Source organism: Lotus japonicus, chromosome 4, assembly GCF_012489685.1.
Source record: "Lotus japonicus ecotype B-129 chromosome 4, LjGifu_v1.2".
Taxonomy (NCBI): Eukaryota; Viridiplantae; Streptophyta; class Magnoliopsida; order Fabales; family Fabaceae; genus Lotus; species Lotus japonicus.
In genome coordinates this window covers 36,138,238-36,147,560 of record NC_080044.1, presented here as the reverse complement: position 1 = coordinate 36,147,560, position 9,323 = coordinate 36,138,238, and positions in this window count along the sequence as shown.

Genomic DNA, 9,323 nt, shown 5'->3' with positions numbered 1-9,323 from the left:
AAAGATAGTGAAAGTGCTTCCATAAAGATGATGTCTCCAGATCTTGAGAGCATAGACTATAGCTGCTAATTCCAAGTCATGCGTCGGGTAATTCCGCTCATGTGTTTTTAGCTGTCTCGATGCGTAGGCCACCTCTTTTCTTACATCATCACACAACCAAGTCCATGGTGGGAAGCATCACAGTACATCTCATAAGGTTCACCTGTCCTTGGTAAGGCTAGCACTGGTGCGGTCGTCAGGAGCTTCTTCAATTCTTGAAAACTAGCTTCGCACTTCTCTGTCCAAGCGAACGGCTGGTTCTTCCGGGTAAGTTGTGTCAAAGGTCCCGTCAACTTCGAGAAACCTTCGATGAAACGTCGATAATAGCCAGCTAAGCCCACAAAGCTCCTAATGTCGGTAGCGGTCTTTGGCGGCTCCCATGCCATAATGGCTTCAATCTTACTTGGATCCACAACTATTCCTTCCTTAGAGATGACATGCCCTAAGAAAGTTACTTCCTCCAACCAAAATTCGTACTTGGACGCGTTTGCATACAACTTCTTCTCTCGCAATACTTGCAATACTTGTCGTAAGTGCTCTGTGTGTTCTTCATGAGTCTTCGAGTATATCAGGATGTCATCGATGAACACCACCATAAACTGATCCAGGAAGGGTTTGAACACCCGGTTCATGTAGTCCATAAACACCGCAGGGGCATTGGTAACCCCGAAGGGCATCACCACATATTCGAAGTGACTGTAGCGCGTTCGAAACGCCGTTTTTGAATATCTTCTTCTTTTACTCTTATCTGATGATATCCAGACTTCAAGTCTATCTTGGAAAACACTGCAACACCTTGAATTTGGTCCATCAGGTCCTCAATCCGTGGTAATGGGTAACAGTTCTTGATCGTCACTTTGTTCAATTGGCGGTAGTCCACGCAAAGCCTCATCTTTCCGTCCTTTTTCTTTACAAATAGCACTGGCGCTCCCCATGGTGACACGCTTGGTTGAATAAATCCTTTAGATGATAGATCGTCCAACTGCTTCCGTAGCTCTTCCATCTCTGTTGGTGCCATCCTATAAGGTGTGATTGTAATGGGGCTAGTGCCAGGTGTAAGACCCAAGATTTTAAGCTTAGAATAAGTGGAAGAGATTTCCATTCACGATTAGGGTTGATGTAATGTGAAGGGAAACCTGAACGAAAGTTTATTAAACGAAATATATTTATGAAGGAGAAAGTTCAGGAAAAGTTCAAGGATTGCATTATGATCGATAAAAGTTATAGCACGATCGTTACACTCTTAAACCTAGGTCAGAAACCCTAGTATATAGCTAATTTTCACTTTTAGGCACGACGGAAGTTAATTCCAAAAATCTTCAGAGAAATGTTAGAACTTTTCTTTTTCCATATATCACAATCGTTTCGAGGCGAAACTCTAGGATCTGTGAACGTCCGATTCCAATCATCGGAAGTTTGCCGAAACCAAATCCCTGGTATTTCAAAACCCTAGAATCACCCGACTTCGGGGACTTTATCTATTCAGAGCTTCAAATGAATATTCTACACGCGTACACCCATTTCTCTTGATGATTTCAATCTTTCTTCCGAAGGAAGTTTTCTGTTCCGACATTCGAGGCAAAAAGCAACTTATCGGGTAAAATAGTTTTACACCGACTTTGCACCGACTTTGCATTAGTTGCCAAAAATACAAGGAGACATCTTCTTAGCTTAGGAATTCCTTTGCCAAAACCTATCTTAGAATTCATGGAGAATGATGCCGGAAAAATCAGATTCGCGAAACTTTCATTTTCCCGCGAATTACCATTTTCTATATATAGCAAGAAAGGTGAGAAAAATTACAAGAACTCCTCCATTTTCTCTCCAAGGCCGCGAGCTCCATAGAAGGAAGAGGAAGAAGAGCTTTTCTTCAAACCTTGCTTGATCGTCGATCAATCAGTTGCTGCTTCAAGGTTTCGAGGTATAGTCGCTAATCCTTACCTCTGATCGCTTTTTCCATAGCTTTTCTGTAGAGTTTTCTGAGAGGATAGTTTATGGGTTTTTGCAAAACTATCCTGAATCTTTCATTTCTGATTCTAAACCTCTTCTATATGTGCCCAAGATCACTTCTGCCGGATTAGATTTTCCGTTATGTCGCCGGAATTCCGCCGGAATCAATTTTAGCCTTAAATACCCATTTTTGGAGTTTTTGAGGTAAAGCTTCAACCTTTAGGCTAAAAACTATCGCCTTAGCTTAGTGTTAGTAGGATTAGTTGTCATAAACGTCGTTAGTAACGTCCCTGCAAAATTTGGTTTTTGGGATTTCAGTTTTGAAATTTCTAAGTTAAAAATCATGACCAAAATACCCCTGCGACAGTTTTTGATCCGATAATTTTTCCGAGTTCAGAATACCCATAGTTACGGCTAATGAAAGCATAGGAACCAAGTTTGATCGAAGAAAAATCGAGCCCCACAATTGTGAAAAGTGGCCGAGCCCTATAGAGGAGGAGGGGGAAAATTCCTTTTCCGAAAACTTGTTCTTTCGCGCTAGATTATCTTACCTTAGAGTATAGATTACTTCGAGTAACCTTAGTAAGTATCGATAACTTAGTTTTCGATAGATTCTGATAGTATTTCTGTGGTTTTGCTCTAAATGTGATTTTGAGGAATTCCCAGAGGAGCAAGCCTTTGATTGTGAACAAGTGTTAGGAGATCGTCCTGGAGAATCTACAGGTGAGGGCTTCTCACTGAATCTCTAGTTAATGCTTAGGGTCGATGTTTCGACATTGTTTACTGTTTATGCACTGGAATTGTGTGTGATTGGAAAACGTTTTCTGAGGCTTCGGCTGACAATGCAGATGATGCATCTACTGTATGTTTTTGATGAGTGAATGACATGCTAAGTGCTAATTGGGTAATTTAGGATGTGTGGTGCATGCCTTATATGCTAGGTGCTATGTGGTTATTGCTTAAGATATTGACATATGACATGTTGATTGATTATGATGAGTTAATTCTGCTTTTGCAATATAATCTGAGTTTCTGAACGGTGAGAAAAGCGGGCAGGTCATGCCGATTTTATTTTGAGAGTTTTGAGAAAGCTTGAAAGGACGAATGAGATTCGGGCCTTGTTGTGGTGTTGTATGGATCGAGACATTCTCTGGAGTCATTTGGGGATTAGGAGATCCCGAGAACTTATAGGATTCGCGATAAGACTAAAAGGATAATTATTTTGTAAAGAAAACTCATAAGACATTAAACAACCTCTAAATCTTTAAGTAATGGTAATAATCTCGAAAGGAAGCTTTGGATGCAAATCATAGTTTTGGAAAACGAGAAGTGTCGTCGGATCCCAGCATTGAGAAAGTTGAGGGGCTTCGAGTATGTAGATGTTGTGGTGCTGTTGGAGCAGCGTTTGTTGTTGTGCTGTTGGAGCAGCTATTGTGGTTGTGCTGTTGGAGCAGCTATGTTGTTGGGCGTATCTTCGACTTTGCGGCGCGAATCCGTATGTCCAAACCCGACGGGTTGGGCCGATTCGGCAATAATTGTTGACACGCGCGAATCCGTATATTCAATCCGATGGATTGGATCGATTCGGCGGTAGTCACTCAGGCACGCGTGAGTCCGTATGTTCAATCAGAGGGATTGGATCGATTCAGCGATTGCCATTTTACCTCGCGTGAATCCGTATGTTCAATCCGAGGAATTGGATCGATTCAGCGACAACTTTTCGACACGCGCGAATCCGTATATTCAATCCGATGGATTGGATCGATTCGGCGGTAGTCACTCAGGCACGCGTGAGTCCGTATGTTCAATCAGAGGGATTGGATCGATTCAGCGATTGCCATTTTACCTCGCGTGAATCCTTATGTTCAATCCGAGGGATTGGATCGATTCAGCGACAACTTTTCGACACGCGCGAATCCGTATATTCAATCCGATGGATTGGATCGATTCGGCGGTAGTCACTCAGGCACGCGTGAGTCCGTATGTTCAATCAGAGGGATTGGATCGATTCAGCGATTGCCATTTTACCTCGCGTGAATCCGTATGTTCAATCCGAGGGATTGGATCGATTCAGCGATAACCTTTCGACTCGCGCGGATCCGTATGTTCAATCTGATGGATTGGATCGATTCGGCGATAGTCATTGGACACGCGCAATGTCCGTATGTTCGACTCTTTTGAGTGAACCGACTTGGCGTTGTCATTTGTTGCGTGTGCGTGTCCGTATGTTCAACCCAAGGGGTTGGATCGACTCGACATGCCTAATTGTGGGAGTTGCGTGTGCGAGTCCGTATGTTCAACCCAAGGGGTTGGATCGACTTGACATGCCTAATTGTTGGGCTATCCTGGGGATAAGTCCGGGAAACCGGTAGTTTCCGAGTATGTGATACTCTTTGCTTGTTGAGCAGTTGTGACCATCGGATTGAGATGAGTCGGATGATTCGGAGATCATCATGAGTTACTATGTTAATGTGAAGAAGTGTCTTTTGTCGCAGAATCGACTTTACCTTAGGGTAAGCTTTTAGAGACTTTAATTTACCTAGAACACGTGGCGACGTGTCGAGTGAGAGTCGGAGACGTTGTTTGACTAATCATCCTGCATTCATGCATACTGATTTAGTTGTCGAGTGTGATTGTTATTTGTTAATCCTATTTGGAACATGTTAATTGTTATTATTGCTGTTAAGTTCATTATGGAAAATGCAACCCTAGGATGTTATCCCTAGCTATAAGCCTAAGTGGCTATTCTCTTATCTATATCTATTGGTGCTATTATTTATGTAATTCTTTGGAGTTGACCCTCGCGTCTTCTGTGTGTGCTTTGGCGGACAAACGCCCTTTGTCAGATGTCTTTGGCGGACTGGTTCACGACGGTTCACCCTTCGGGGGAAACTAGAGTTGGGATGCTGGAACAGGAGCGCATCGCGATAGCGAGCGGAGGACGGATGGTGTACATAGACTAGGTCGTTCTGGATTTCGAATTCGGACGACGATCATGCCAGCATGTAGGATTGAGTGTTAGTGTGAGCTCCTCGAGATGGGATTAGTGTAGGAGTAGAGTCTTAGCTCTGAACATTATTTGTTTCATTCGGGACAGGGTAGTTTCCCACCTATAGCTTTTTGTGTGGTTTCTTTACGGGAATCACAGAGAGTTGGTTGGACTTAGGAGGTCTTGTTTCAGGCCGATGGGCCAGCTTATTCTCAGTTTTGAGGGATAGTGTTGCGGACACTTACCTTTAGATTTGGTTTGTACATTTTGCCTTCGGGCGCTACACTTTTCTTACCCGTCACTGGAGGTTCACTCGTGACGAGGTTGCTACTTACAGCGGGGGCTGTTTATATATTGTATATTAGTTCTATTGCTTTTCGCTTTGGGTTTTATTTTATTCAGTCTTGTCTTAGTTATTATCGAAAAAAAAATATTTCACGTTTTTCCGCATTAAGTTTACTTTTGGTTACTAAAGTGACGCCACCGAAATCGGGGTGTTACACCAGGCACTAGGTCTATTGCGAACTCTACGTCTCGAACTGGTGGTATTCCTGGTACATCGGTTGGAAATACATCGCCGAACTTCTGAGCTACTAGTATGCCCTGCACACTACTATCTTTCTTTTCCTCGACCATTGTTGAGTTCATCACCGGTGATTCATCTTTCGCAGCATGCGATTTTAGATACTTGAGAGCGTCGGGGTCAGGTATAATCACCGTCTTGTTAGGACAATAAAGAAGGACATGGTTCTCTACTAACCAATCCATCCCAATGATTACCTCTAGTTGATCGAGGGGTAAGCATAGGAAATTTGCGAAGAACTTCCTACCTTCCTAGGTCATGGAACACCCTAGACAGACTGTCGTCATAACCATACTCTTGGTGCCAGGGGTCGACACCACAAGATCAAAAGACAAGTCAGTTCTAGTCAGCTCTAACTTCCTTGCACAGTCCATAGATATGAAAGAATGGGTAGCACCCGAATCAAATAAGACAAGTAGTTGAGCATTAGCTATGAAACAGGTGTCTTGAATAAGGTTCTTACCACCGGCAGCCTCCTGTCCAGACAGTGTATAAACTCTTCCTGTGGCCATAGGGCGCTTTCCCTTGTCAGTGTCGCGAGAAGTCTCTGCCTTAGGTTCCTTGCAATCCCTTGACAGATGTCCAGGATTGTTGCAATTCCAGCAGTTGAAAGCCTTATCGTCGCAGTGGTTGGCTAAATGTCCCGGTTTGTCACACTTGAAGCAGATGACTTCAGGGCGTGGGGTATGTAAGACCTGGATTTACAGACAAGTTAATTTCCGACTCACGCGTAGAATCAGTATAAGCGTGACAGGAGTTTGCAGTTTGAGAAAGATTAATGAAGAAGAAAGTTCAGGAATTGCTTGAGGAATGTTGCGTAGTCGCTGTAGGAATTAGTGCGAGTCGTCTGCACACCTGCCTTATGGCGAGCGTGTTCAGAATATGCTAATTTCACTTTTAAAGCAATGTTTAAGTGAGATTTCGAATCCTTGGGAAATTTAAAGATTCTCTTTATTTTTCCTTCGACCAGCGTTTCATTTCGGAACCCTGGACTGTACGCACGATAGTATTCACTTTTCGGATGTCCGACGACGCGAATTTCTTTGCTTTGAAACCCTAGATTCAAGCGCTGGATGAAGACTTTTTCTATTCGGGACTTCTAACGAAGTTTCCGTCCGTGTTGCCAGATTTGTTTCGATGTTTCCAATCTTTCTTCAGAACAAAGTTTTGTCGTCTGACCATCACAGCAAAAAGTAGTTTTTCGGGACAGATTAACTTACACCGCTTTTGGGATTTTAGATATCGTTTTTCCCAAATGTCAGAGATTTGTTTTGAGTTCTGGAATTCTTACGCCAGAATCTCTCTTAGAATTCATCGGTGAACATGCTGCAAAAATCGGAATCGCGAAATTTTCATTTTCCCGCGATTTCACCTGCCTATAAATAGCTCAAAAATTCAAAAATATCTCATTTTCTTTCCATCCAAGGCCGCGAGTTTCAAGGGGAGAGAGGGAGGAGATTTTTTCGCCGAAACTCGACCGATCTTCGTGCAGTTCGTTCCTACTTCAAGGTATCGAGGTAACTAGCTTGATTCTTACCTCTGATCATCGTTTGTACTGCGTTTCTTTAGTCGTTTATGTGCTCAAAGTTTCGAGCTTTTCGTAAAACTGTCCGTTTTTCTTGATTTTTCGCTTGGGGTTTGTTCTGTACGTGCCCAAGAGCCTAAAACCTCCGTCAGTATTCGCCGATTGTGATCGAGTTGTCAAGGATCTGAAAAACTGTTTCAAAACCCTTTTTGTCGCACATTTCGAAACTTTACTGTCGAAAAGTCGTAATCTGACTTCGTGCCTTTAGGATTAGTTGTCACGGATGTCGTTAGGATCATTGCTGTCAAATTTGTTTTCCGAACTGATAACTTTGAGGTTTTGAGCTTTTATTTTGGACCAAAACGCCCCTGAACAGCCGTATTTCGATCCGATCGTCCGAAAATTGTTCCGACAGTTTCTTAGACTTTCCCCGGGAAACTTCTTTTGGAGGGTTTTTTGGAAAAATTAGAATGATTAGAATTTCGAAAAGTAGAGACTTTGGGAGACTTAGACTTTGAGAAATAAACTCATAACTTGACTAATCCAATTCGAAACGTTTTTACTAAACGAATAATCATAGGAGAACTAAAGGGGAAAATAATTGCGGAAGACGGGGAAAAGTCGACTTTTGTGGTGGGTTTTGGAGAATTGCTGGACACCAAAAGGGGGTGAGCCACGGTGATGATTGAAAGTCACCGAGTACTTTAGTACTCTTGTTGATGGGAGTTGTGTTGTATTGACCGACACTAACTCTGGGTTTGACTTTGGTTTTTGTTGTTGGAGTTGTGTTGTATTGACCGACACTAACTCTAGGTTTTGGGTTGTGGGAGTTGTGTTGTATTGACCGACACTAACTCTTGGGTTTTTGATATTGGGTTTTGGGCTAAACACTTGTGTTGTGAGGACGATTCGATGTTTGGCTAACCATATTGCATCATGCATCATTTGGTGAATAACGGGAATGGTTCACCAATGCATTATTTGGTGAATAACGGGAATGGTTCACCGATGCATATTCGATGAGGAACGGGAATGCTTCATCGATGGTGAATAACGGGAATGGTTCACCAATGCATCATTTGACAAAGAACGGGAATGCTTTGTCAAGGATGAAGAACGGGAATGCTTCATCCATAGTGAAGAACGGGAATGCTTCACTTGTGGCGAACGGGAACGCGTCACAATTATCCGGATCATACTGATTGCATTTCACGCATACATTCACTCTGACTGGAATTGTGTGCTGTTTGATTTATTGGAGCATTGTTAGAGCCAATAACATGCTAGGATTGTTTATATATATATATCAACATATATATCTATGCCCCATATCACATGTTGAGTGTATATCTACTCTATTCCGTGAGTTGACCCTAGCACCTTGGCTTTGGTTGCATGTTTGTGTTTGGGCGGTCGGCCTGCTGCCAGATGTCGATGGCCGACTGGTTTTCGATGGACTCTCCCTCGGGGGGGATCACGTATGAGTTGGTGGACCGTCATGCCCCCACCGCTTGGGTGATCAATGTTGCTGGTCACCGAGCGACGTACCGGGGAAGGGTCATGAAGGACCGGACGGATGAGCGAGGATGCTTGACGAGAGGAGTGCTACGACGGATGGAGCTGAGCTTTGACTTGTCGCCCTCAGTTCACTGTGGACCAGGTACTGGTCAGGGACCACCTGCACCACCTCCGACTTCATCTTCTGATGACGAGGACCCAGCGGAGATAGAGCCTGTTGCTGCTACACCTGTTGCGCCACCTCCTGCTACTGCCATTGATCTTACCGACGTGGCGTCGTCCTCTAGTCTGTCGTTCCATCTGCCTCACGTCTCTTTTCTTTCTCTTCACCGCACGGCGACCGTGTGGACCCCTTGGTTAGGGTGGTGGAGGAGGATGTTCTTACAGGAGAGGTGGATGTGGAGACCGGCTCGACTAGGATGGTGCGCAGGACAGTTAGGAGGGAGGTCGTGGACTTGGACACCGAGATGATTACGGTGGATTCCGACTCTGACTCCGAGAGCAGTGGGGAGAGCTACTCGCCGAGCAGCGACCAGGAGGAGGAGGAGCTTTGAGCTGAGCCGGGAGGGTAGGTTAGGCTAGCGTCATTTTTTTTGTGTAGAGCTCTGATCGTCTTACTTTTTGGGACAGGGTAGGTTCCCGATGTGTGGCTTTTTGTGTGGTTCTTTTGAGGAGGATCACAGAGAGTCTGTCGGAGTATAGGGGTCTTTTGTTCAGGC